Here is an 11,914-nt window from a genome sequence, read left to right as displayed (position 1 = left end):
CTTTCAACAAAGACATCCCTCCATTTGACAGGCCCTTTACATAGCCCATACACTAAGCTGAGAAATGTTATTGGTCAAAGAAAAACAAAAGGTTAGCAGCAAATTTTATTTTATATTAAAATTCAAACAAAACAGCCAAAGAAGGTATACTTTCCTCTGTGCAATTTAATAGGCTTAGTTTGAATAAATATTATCCTCTTTTCATTAAGCAAACTTCTTTCTTTCTAATATACATGCCAAGCCCCATGCAATGTACACTTGAGGTTTACATTTTCTGACATTGACAGTCACCTTGTAGAAATTCAGAAAAAAATAGGAAAGCAAGATCATTTATAGGACGGGAATCAAAATTGAAGTTGTGAGTGACAGATTCAATGCAAATGCTGCAATCCTTTTTTTAAAATTCCACTCCAGCACTGTAAATAGAGATATTCATAAAACAAAGCTGATGATCTGTATTCTGCTGCTTGCTCTGTGCTGACATGCAGAGACTTGGCTTCGCAGAGTTGGCTCTCTATGGCCTTTCACGTCCAACCCTGACCAGACAGCAATTCCTGGTTGGGAATGTACTGGATGGAGGAGGAGGAACCCTGATTCCTCTTAGTGTTCCACAGAGAATGGCACATAGCTCGCTATGGCTGATTAAACAGGATTTTAAATTGCAGCTCTGCAATGTCTTCTAAGAGCTCATTACATGGGGCTCTATAAGGAACTTAAATTCAGAAAACTCTGATTCCCCTAATCCACTGAGAAATGGCCTTATTCAAATGCCTTTTCACATATAAAATAATAAATATCTGCCTGGACTACAGCACTTGGCATTATGGTGAGTAATGAGGGGTGAACCCATGTAGAAGATTTTAGGTTCTATTAAGATAAACATTCAAAATTTCACACAGCATGCTTCTTCAGATCAGCTACACATTTTCTCAATAAAAGGATTCTAGAAAGGCAGGAGAAAAAAAAAGTTTTATGTTGTATATATTTCAAAAAAGGACTGAACTATTTAGAATTTTCTAAATTAATAAATACATTTGAAAGGAGGTTTGGGAAGAATATTGGGACATAGGCCTATAATGTTCCAAAATTTTGAGCTTTCAAATCTATTTTGATTATTTAAAATTTGAATTACATGCTATTTTTCTTGAATATGGCTTCTCTAAAAAGGAAAGAAAAATATCAACATATGAAATCACCATATATGCTCAAATAAAATACATTTTGAATTAAGGATAATTTTCCATTTTGTCAATAAAGAGTCAAAGTGTGTGTAATTTGAATGTCAAAGCTGTTACGACTATAGATGAAGTAGAAAAAGATCACCTATGATACTTGATTTGCTAATGTGTTTTTCATACCTATTTATAATAAAGTCACATATAATGGAAACTTGCAGCACTCCCCACCTTTTTGGCATCAGGCATGGGTTTCGTGGAAGACAATTTTTCCATGGACACAGAGGAGGGGTTTTGGGATAAAACTGTTCCACATCAGATCATCAGGCATTAGATTCTCATAAGGAGCGTGCAGCCTAGATCCCTCGCATGCGCAGTTCACAATAAGGTTCCTGCTCCTGTGAGAATCTGATACCACCACTGATCTGACAGGGGTAGAGCTCAGGCAGTGATGCTCACTTGCCTGATGCTTACCTCCTGTTGTGCGGCCCAATTCTTAACAGGCCACAGACCTGTATAGCCCGGGAGTTGGGGATCCCTGACATAAACTAAAATACTACGAGAGAGGAATTAGAGGTGGGAAGGGGGAAAAGAGGAACAAATAAATATGCAGAAAAATAGGGGCTCCTCATGCAGGTCAGCGATAATATAAAACATGAACTAAGGAATAGAAATAATTTACCCTATTCTGCTGAGGGCTAATAATAATAGCGATAATAGTAAAACATTGTTTTAGCTCATATTTCATAAAATGATTTTTTTCTAAACTCTTTTGTGTATCTCTGATACTCATGTTTGCCATTATTACAACGTATTTTGAATTGCCTGAAAATTGTCATGAGTGAAGCTGTTTTACTTCCATTTAAGTTGTGTGAAACACGGACCATTTAAAAAATTTTCAGGATACTGTTACTAGATGTTTTTTCCCCAAGCCACAGTTACCCATTTACACAATATTAGAATCAATGTCTTTTTCATTTACCCTAAAGGTATGTGTTTATTATCACATTTATATAACCAGTTAGTCAAGTACTTACTTAAGTAATTCTTTCTTTCTTTATTTTTTGACCTAGAGTCTTGCTCTGTCATTCAGGCTGATGTGGAGTGGTACAATCTTAGTTCACTGCAACCTCCTCCTCCCAGGCTTAAGCAGTTCTTGTGCCTCAGCCTCCCGAGTATCTGGGACTACAGGTGTGTGCCATCATGACTGCATAATTTTTTGTATTTTTTGTAGAGATGGGATTTCGCCATGTTGGCCAGGCTGGTCTTGAACTCCTAACCTCAAGCAATCTACTCACCTCTGTCGCCCAAAGTGCTGGGATTACAGGTGTGAGCCACCATGCTCAGGCACTTAAGTAATTCTTAAAAGGATTGCTTAAGATATCACTCTGCAACTTAGAGGATGCACCCCTAGGAATATTAACTTATTCTTTTTAAAATTTCTTTCCTTCTATTTTCCCTTCAACTCCACAATCTTTCCATAAGCTGTAAAATCAAGCTTTTCCTGGTGTTGTTTCCAGTTGTGTCTTCCCCAAAGAGTACATACCATTGTGTAAGAGACTTTGCAATGAGTCAGTTACAAGACTTCTTTTCTGAAGGATGCTATTATTCAGGGAAAAAGCTTTGAGAATATTCTGAGTATACGTTGTCCTTTCCTCTTGCTTTAGATAAAGAATTATCAGCCTCTTCTCCGTCTGTCCACTCCTCCATGTTCCAGGTGCCACCTTTGTTTTGTGCCTCCTTGCCCTCGCTTCTGCACTCTCTGAGAATCCCTTCAGTATCCTAACGTTTACTCTCTCCTTCAAATCCATTACCAAGCAGGTTCTCATCAAGCACCTGAATTCATCTCTCTGACTTCAGTTTTTTTGATAGGGAAAGTTTAATGAGCTATTTCATATGTTGTTGCACTTCCCTAATGAAGATTCCCCAGTGGCTCTGGGATCCCTAACGTCATTCAAGTTTCCGTGTAGTTTCAATGCCTCTAGGATCTATCTACCCCTGTGTTCACAAACTGTGTGTAGAGGTGCCCCAGGGTGCTGCAGTGAACTCACAAAGGCACAGTGGAATATTGTAAACATTTGAAGGAAACACAGCAATACTAAATATCTGTTGGGCACTGCAATAACTAATTCAAGGTGGTTCACAAGTTGAAACCTTAGAACATGCTATATTCCATTTAAGAATGTTCTCAACATTTTGAGCCATGTTTCTGCTTACTTGTACTTTAGGCCACTTTATATCTTTATTAAGAAAGGTTTTCAGAAGAGACTGTAATTAAAAGCAAGAACTGCACAAAAGTCAATGTGGAAAAGGAAATAAGGATAGCATTATCCAATCTGATACTCAAGTTTGAGAAGGTATATACTACCCCAAAGGTACTACATCCCATCAGTAAGTGATTCTGGTTATTTATGAAAAAAATTATTATTTTCTGTCCATTTTCTTTTTAAACAATTGCTAGGTTGTTAAAACATGAATATTTATTAAGTTGTTTGGCACTAACTACCTAAGAAATAGAACTGTGGCTTATTTCTGTTGGTCAAGGAGGCACTATGAAAAAATTATGAATACGCTATGAACATTCTGAACTGAGAATGTCTGGGTATGTCTGATCTAGCCTCTTTTTATATTTATCCATTCTGTTACTTGGATTTTTAAAAATGAATTTTCCTGCCAGAATTCTCATTCTTATAGCTCTCTGACCATTCAAACACTTATTTTCTTTGTTTGTTTAGCTGATGTTTGACGAGTAAGAAGACTAAAGAAAAAACAGTTTTTTAGTGATATTTCCAAAGCCTGATGCAGAGTCAGTGGCAACCACAGTAAATAAGGGAACTAAAAGATTCCAAACAGGGAGAACTCTGTATAAAAAAATTCATCCATTAACATTCATTGAAAAATTCTAACAAAATATAAGTGGTCTTGGTAAGTTATACGTACTGCAAATAACTGTAATTTTCCACATTTTTGGACTTTGCAGACTCATTTATTAATTTTACGAGTCTTTCATAAAATTGAACATCTTTGAGACTTTCAAATTAGTTCATTTTGGGGACAATATTGATTTCTCTGATTTTACAGAGCACTGTGTGTTCAGCCAATAGAACATTTCATTTTCTCCTGCTATTTAGGAACTAAGCTGTCATTGTTCTCTTGGCTAGAGAAATATGGTTTTCCACAGGTAGACGTGCAATTTTAGTTCACTTTGAGGCAATTTTTATATTACTGGATGAATTCGACTATATTTACTAGGGATGAAAATTATATCTCTTTTCAATACAAAGAGAAAGTGAATTTAGTGAGAGCGGTTCATTCCATTTCATAAGGGTCTCCAAAGGCTTGGCCTTTTCCCTCTTTCTCCATATCTACTAAGGCAAATTCTCTTCAGGGAGATTCAGATATCAAATTGAGAAGGCACTGCAGGAAAAAATTTACCTCCATTCCCGGAGATGGTTCTGGGCTAAGCCATTCACTTTCCTGTTCTTTAGCTTCACCCCATTAAGAAAAGAACACAAGTAGCTGTTTCCCATGAGTACCTGTTTTAATTCTACCTTCAGGGGGAAAAACCAGCTTGTTTGCAAGTAATATTATAGTTACTATGCAATATATAACCTAATGTCACAAATAACAATATAGTGTGCATGGTGCACATTGCATTAAAGATTTAATGAGTCAGGAAAGTTTTCCCACATGACTGGAGAAGGCTAAAAGGTAATTCATAAAACTAAGCTTCATAAAAGAATTTAGCAGTAGGCTACTTGTGGTCTGGCCTCTTTTTTTTCCCCTCTCAATCTCAAGAAATATGAATTGAGGAATGAAGGATGGGATAACCTATTGAGGACAATGTATCTGGAGAGGAAATCCTTTTCATGAAATAAGCCTGGAACATTTGGTTCTCTGATGTCAGATTATCATCACTGTTATTTCACTAAATGGGGTGTAAAACCTAATATTTGCTTTTGCTTACCAGAGCAAATATTTCAGGAGGGATACACAAAAATCAAATGAGAAAAAGGCTTTATAATACTGAGCAGGATAAATTAAACATACCTGTCAATTTCCATTTAGGATCACAAACAGGGCAAGCGATTCATCTTCTTAGATCCCAAAGCCCCCGAGCCTTAAACTCTGAAAAGGTATCCCTCCCATAAAAGTGTTTATTCATGCATCTATTTGGAGAGCTCTCTTTTATCATAGAAACAGTGTTTTACTTCAAGGTTTTGTTATTTCCTTCAGTGTATGTATAAATTTGAGTTAAGAACAGATTTCTCTTCTTTAAAAGCTCGATAATTATTAGAATAGAACATAAACAAGAGGATTGTAGAATTAGAAAACAGGCAGAATTTACGTGAGAGGTTTTAAAGTTACATCATCCTTAATGCATAGAAAATGAACCAGAGTTGTAGGTGTCAGAGACAACACATTCTAGAAAAGTTGGTTTAGAAGGGAATAAACTGAGTTATGCAGTCCAGGGGATATAAATAAAAAACCTTGAGGAAAACATCCTGCCTGCCTGCATTCATTTCTCTCTTCCTCCTTTTTTTTCCTTCCTATCTGCTTTTCCTGCCCTCTTTTTTTTTCCTGTTACCCATCTTCTCCTTAGCTTTCTTCTTCATCTCCTTCTCCTCTTCCTCCTTCTCCTTCTTCTTCTTCTTTTCTTTTTCTTCTTGTAGCCATTAGACTGTTTTGATAGCATTTCTTTTCACAATAACTATGTCCTTTTACACGTGCATTAATTAGAACTGGTTGGGAAAAGTCCTGAATTTGGGATTTTTTTTTTCTTTTTCAATGTGACCACTACAATCAGTTTAACCTGATAAGATAACCTGTATTGGGTGACCTAAATTGCAGAAGTATAAAAAGTAGTGATGAAAAGTATGAATGTGACAGAGTCAAGGACATAGTTCTGGAACAGACCACCAGAGATACTGCCTCAAGTGTAACTAACACTGATTGCTTATCAGTGTCCTAGAAGCTCAGCCCGTCCACTGCTCACAGGATTACTCACTCATATTTTTTCTTCCTACATTTCATGTAACTCCACATTCTCATAAAATACAGCCTAGACAATATTTATATACAATGTTTCTTATTGTTAAGGCCAAGAGATATTCATTATAGTGTTTTGATTGGCAAGGGGAAAAAGAATAACTGTGAAAGACACATAGAGAGGAATGAGAGGCCAACATGAATTTCTCATACAAATTTTTGTTAAAATGTTTATTCACTGGAATAGCACTGACCTATCTTGAGCATATGTTTTGTCTGCTGTGTAACAAAGTAAGGCCCAATTGTACTTTCCATGTACTCAGTTATAATTCAAAGTAAATAGAATTTGAAGAGTTTGATCCGGTAAGAATGCTTTTGGCTGCAATTGAAAACCAGACAATTAGGAGTTCTCATATAACAAGAAGTCCAACAAAATGTGGTAGGCAGACAAAATTTTAAAACAAATGGATTAGCTTTTATTTTCTTATTTCACATATCTTTCCCCAACACAGATACATTTGAGCACACTTGAAAATATAAATCTCCTATGAATAGATTTGCAAAACATCACATAGAAGAAGACGATGTGCTTAGAAAGGCAATATTCCATATAGGAAATGAGTATTTAATGTTTCCTTTAAGTTTTCTGACTTAGAGTACTACTTGTTACTTTATGACATACACTGATCAAATCTTGAGTTGAAATAGTACAATCTCAACAGACGTGAGTAAATGGTAGTGGTGAAATTCTCTGAAGTGCTTCGTGCTATTAGGCCCAGACCCAAAAACAGGGTCTTTGCAACAGCTGTTTGTTTTCCATTTACTAACTTATGTTTGGATGAAACATTCCATTAGCACTTTTACTATGGGCTAGATTAATTTGTGTGTAAATATTGGTGCAAAAAATACATGTTATCCATAATTAAACATTGATCTAATCAAATAAACCATAAGTTATGGTTTTATATTAATACAGAGATTTCTTACTGACTAGGGTTCAAAATTTTTTCAAGGTCTCTGCCAAGAAAACAAAAAGCCACACACTCATAATATACAACATCAATGCTGATTAAAATAACAGAAAAAATTTTAATCCAAGTTCCTTTAAGCTAAAGAGAAACAGGCTTGCTATTGTCAAATAGATAACAAATGAATAAAAAGAAAATGTATAATCCTTGTGGAAAATTTATGGGAATGCTGTAACAAACAGATATCAGCAGTGCAATTTTCTTTTTAAATGAGAATTGTAGTTAACCTTTCACTTACTGCTTAAAGATTTTGTCTTTAAGGATATTCATCACGTTGGACAGTAGATGGCTATGGTATGGCCCTTTCTACTTCTGTTGCAAAGAGAGGAACAATAGAAAGTATAGAAAACAGAGTTCTCATCTTGCCTTGTAGGCAATCCTCATTGCTTACGTACACCTTCCACAACCCTGGATATGGCCTAAAGTGCTAAATATGAGTTGAATGAATTTCAGGTTACATTATTCAGATGGAGGGCATTTTGAAATAGCAGACAACGTATTTCCCACAAAAGCAGAAGCCAGAACACCAACCTTGGAATACTATTTTGATGTGATGCCAAGTGGTATTGATCTGCCACTATTCCCTTTTCACTCTTCCCTCATTCGTGAACTCTGCAGGTGATTCTTTATTACAGCAGTAGAAAGTGGTTGTGAATTTTAGAAGATAAGAATCCCAAAGGTGCAATGGATACTAAGTCACACTCCAGAGGAGAATCAACAGGGTAATAAAATACATTTTAAGTGTCTTCTTCCAAAATAAACAGGTACAGGGTTGTGTTAGTTGTTTGACATGTCTGTTAATATTGGAGTCATATATAAATCACACAAAAAATTAAGCTCATTTCTGGAGATTTTCCAGAGTTGGTTGTGGATTTTGATTCTGCCTTTAAGCACTACAAGGCCCTTGGGAAAGTTAATTTTGCTTTCAGAGCATCAGTGAATTTTCACTAAAATGAGACGAATCACACCTACCTCAGAAGTTTGTTCTTAGGATGAAATGAGAAAATAAACATAAAACTCCTCACTTGGTACCTAGCACATAACATGTATTCAATAAATGTTGTCATACTGTTTTAATAAGTATAGTTTTCAAAATTAAAATACTGTAAACATTTCACACTAAAAACCTAGTGGTTTATTTCATAATTCTAAATGCACTTGAAAATCCCACGTTTTGGGGAGAGATCATAGTGATGGCCCAATTCAGATTTTATTCACGTCTTAATGTTTCCCTATGGAATTTTGCATAAGCATCTTATAGATAGTAGATCTTGCATAAGTATCTGCTGAATTTTAATCACATTCAACACCATATATCACTTCAATGTATTACACATAGAGAAGACATAAAAAACTGGGATAAATTTGTACTACCCCATGAGATACCCTGCCATCATTAAAATATGTCTTTATTGGTTTCTCTGTTCTTAGCTTTATCAGTCCTAAAAATAGGCTAAAGGAGATGTATCTATTTGAGCTTTTCTGTGATTTGAGCTTACCTATAAAAAGCTTACTGTACTGCAGACTGGTGAACCACAAATGCATTTGTTTTAAAATAAGGAAGCTTTAGTGTTTGGGAAGTTTGATCTGCAGTTGAAGGAGAAAAATCAATATTTAAGTCACTTAGACATTTACACACATAAATCAACTCTATGGCATTACTTTTCCCAGCTTCTGTATATTAGGATAATAGTGTAAATTCTAGCACCTAGTAATATATACTTTATAAGTTATAAATGCATTTTCAATTTGTTATGATATATAGGCAAACAACATACTCTCTGTATTAGGAAGACACGTAGTGTATAGATTAAAGGAAGCGGCGATCCAGGAGCAGTCATAGCTAGTCAGAGCACATCCAGAGCACTGTGATCAATTCATGACACCACCATTTAAGAGAGTAGTTGACAAATTAGACTTCATCCATAGAGGTGTGACCAGGATGTTGATGGTCCCAACAGCTGAACAAAAGGTTTGGAAAGGTAATGGGAGTATTTAAAAAGAGAAGACTTAGGAAAAGCATGATTGTTTTCTTGGAACATTTGAAGGCCTATCAAGTATACCAGAAAAAAAATCTCACTGTTCATAGTAGAGAAATAGAACCTGTACGAGAAAGCGTTGGAGAATGTCGTGATTAATATTGACTGTCTACTTGATTGGATTGAAGTATGCAAAGTATTGTACCTGGGTGTGTCTGTGAGGGTGTTGCCAAAGGAGATTAACATTTGAGTCAGTGGGCTGGGAAAGACAGAACCACCCTCATTCTGGGTAGGCACCATTTAATCAGCTGCCAGCTTGGCTAGGATAAAGCAGGCAGAAGAACATGGAAGGTCTAGAATTGCGCAGTCTTCTAGTCTTCATCTTTCTCCTATGCCGGATGCTTCCTGCCCTTGAACATCAGATTCCAAGTTTTTCAGCTTTTGGACCCTTGCACTTACACCAGTAATTTGCCAGGGGCTCTTGGGCCTTCGGCCACAGACTGAAGGCTGCACCGCTGGCTTCCCTAATTTTGAGGTTCTGGGAATCGAACTGGCTTTCTTGCTACTCAGCTTGCAGATGGCCTATTGTGGGACTTCACCTTGTGATCATGTGAGCCAATTCTCCTAACAAACTCCCCTCTATATATACATCAATCCTATTAGTTCTGTCCCTCCAGAAAACCCTGTGTAAGAATTAACTTCTAAAATCTGGAACTAGAGCTAGATGCAGTGGCACACAACTATAATTCCAGCTACTTGGGAGGCTGAGGCAGGAGGATTGCTTGAGCCCGGGGGTTTGAGACCAGCTTGGACAACACAGCAGAACTTCATCTAAAATAAATAAATAAAATAATATCTAGAGCTGTTGAAAATGGAATGTGCTGCTTTGTAGGGTATCCATTTCTCTGAAGATATATGAGTAGAGATCACCTGTCTGGGGTGATAGAAAAGGAATTCCTATATCTGCTGAGACGTTGGACTACATCTGATCTCACTGGGAAACATGCAATTGCACCATGTCAGTTTATTAACAGTGGGTTATTTAAATATTAGAGTTAGTCCACTGCAATTTCTATTGTAGGGTAATAGAATAGCAATTAGCTTTATCCACCTGCTTCCTGCTCTGCAATTTTAGAGCTAAAGCTTGTATAGGGCACTGCAACACATTTCATTAGGAGAAAATTTCTTGTACAGATAGTATTAGGAAGATGGTATAGCATAGTGGAAAAGAGTACAGTTCTAGAACTGGACTACCTGGGGTAAAACACTCAGCTCTGCCACTTTTTAGCTGTGTGTGACAGGAGTGAATTACTTAGTCTCTCTTTGTGTCAAGTCTCCATCAGGGAAATCAAAACAATATAACAGTAACTACCTCATAGGGTTGTTGTGATGATTCAATTGAATAATCTAGAATAGTGTTTGACATTTAGTAAATGTAAACAAGTTAGCAGTTATCATTGTTCTTGTTATTGTTGCTATTATGTAAAACAATCTCCAAAATATTGTAACTGCCCAGAGCAAGATTCTCTGACTACTATACCATGGCAACAAATCAGTATGATCTGGATTTTTAAAATCTGAAAACAAAAACATCTGGTATGTTATTTTAGCAAGCTACAGATAATACAAAAAAAAAGGTAGATCTCAAAAAATAAGGAGACCCAATTGCTGAACCATATGTAATCAAAGCTAACATTTTCATGGAACTTTAGAATTTCAAAAGTACTCTTCATCCTCATTTAATCTCCGGAAATTGTATAATGTAGGTTTATTATTATTATTCTATTGTATAGATGGAGCAATCGTGGCTCTAAGAGGTTAAATTGTTCAAGTTCACACTGTTACTTTGGTGATACTATAGTGCATCCTTGATTTATATATTCCTTTTAAACACTTCTCCTCAAGACAAACTCTCACTCTTGGGCTTTCTCTCTCTCTCTCTCTCTCTCTCACACACACACACACATGTACACGCTTAGTGGTTTCATGTGACTATAATGCAAAGGTATATGTTTAACAATGAGACTTACCCACTTTCTAATTGTAGTCTATATATTTGCTGTGTGATTTTGGGAAAATTAATTCAACTCTGAATTATAAGTTATGTTATGTCTAAAAGGGCATGAAAATACCTAGTTTGAAGGGTTTTAAAAAGAAATTCATAAAAGGAACACAGAACCCATTCTTCATGTTCTATAGTAACAGGCAGATAGAATTTATTTAAACATTATCTCTTTTCCTCTCCTAATTATTCTTGGGATTCAGTAAGTTCACAATAGATTTTTGAATTAGATTTTAAATGATTGTGTGGAAAAAAATATAATTGTCTCTCTTCCTTTTTTTTTTTTTTTTGAGATGGAGTTTTGCTCTGTTGCCCAGTCTGGAGTGCAATGGCACTATCTTGGCTCACTGCAACCTCTGTCTCCCAGGTTCAAGCAATTAAGTGATTCTCATGCCTCAGCCTCCCAAGCAGCTGGAATTACAGGTGTGCACCACCATGCCTGGCTTTTTTTTTTTTTTTGTATTTTTAGTAAACACAGGGTTTCACCATGTTGGCCAGGCAGGTCTCGAACTCATGGCCTCAGGGATTCGCCTGCCTCAGCCTCCCAAAGTGGTGAGATTACAGGCGTGAGCCACCACACCCAGCCCAAAATGTCATTTTTCACCCACTGGATTGCCAAAGACCCAAAAGTTTGATAATATACTCTATTAGAGAGGGGTTTAGGGAAACAAGTACTCTCAT

The 11,914-nt window shown here is 36.3% G+C and overlaps 1 protein-coding gene across 4 annotated transcripts in view; it reads right to left on the bottom strand.

Annotated features, from left to right (window-relative positions):
* Positions 1–11,914, bottom strand: part of LAMA2 (laminin subunit alpha 2) — a 634,923-nt gene that overhangs the window by 272,398 nt on the left and 350,611 nt on the right. The window lies entirely within an intron of this gene.

The sequence above is a fragment of the Pan troglodytes genome, chromosome 5 (assembly GCF_028858775.2).
Source record: "Pan troglodytes isolate AG18354 chromosome 5, NHGRI_mPanTro3-v2.0_pri, whole genome shotgun sequence".
In the NCBI taxonomy this organism is placed as follows: Eukaryota; Metazoa; Chordata; class Mammalia; order Primates; family Hominidae; genus Pan; species Pan troglodytes.
This window is presented reverse-complemented; position numbering and strand designations above follow the sequence as displayed.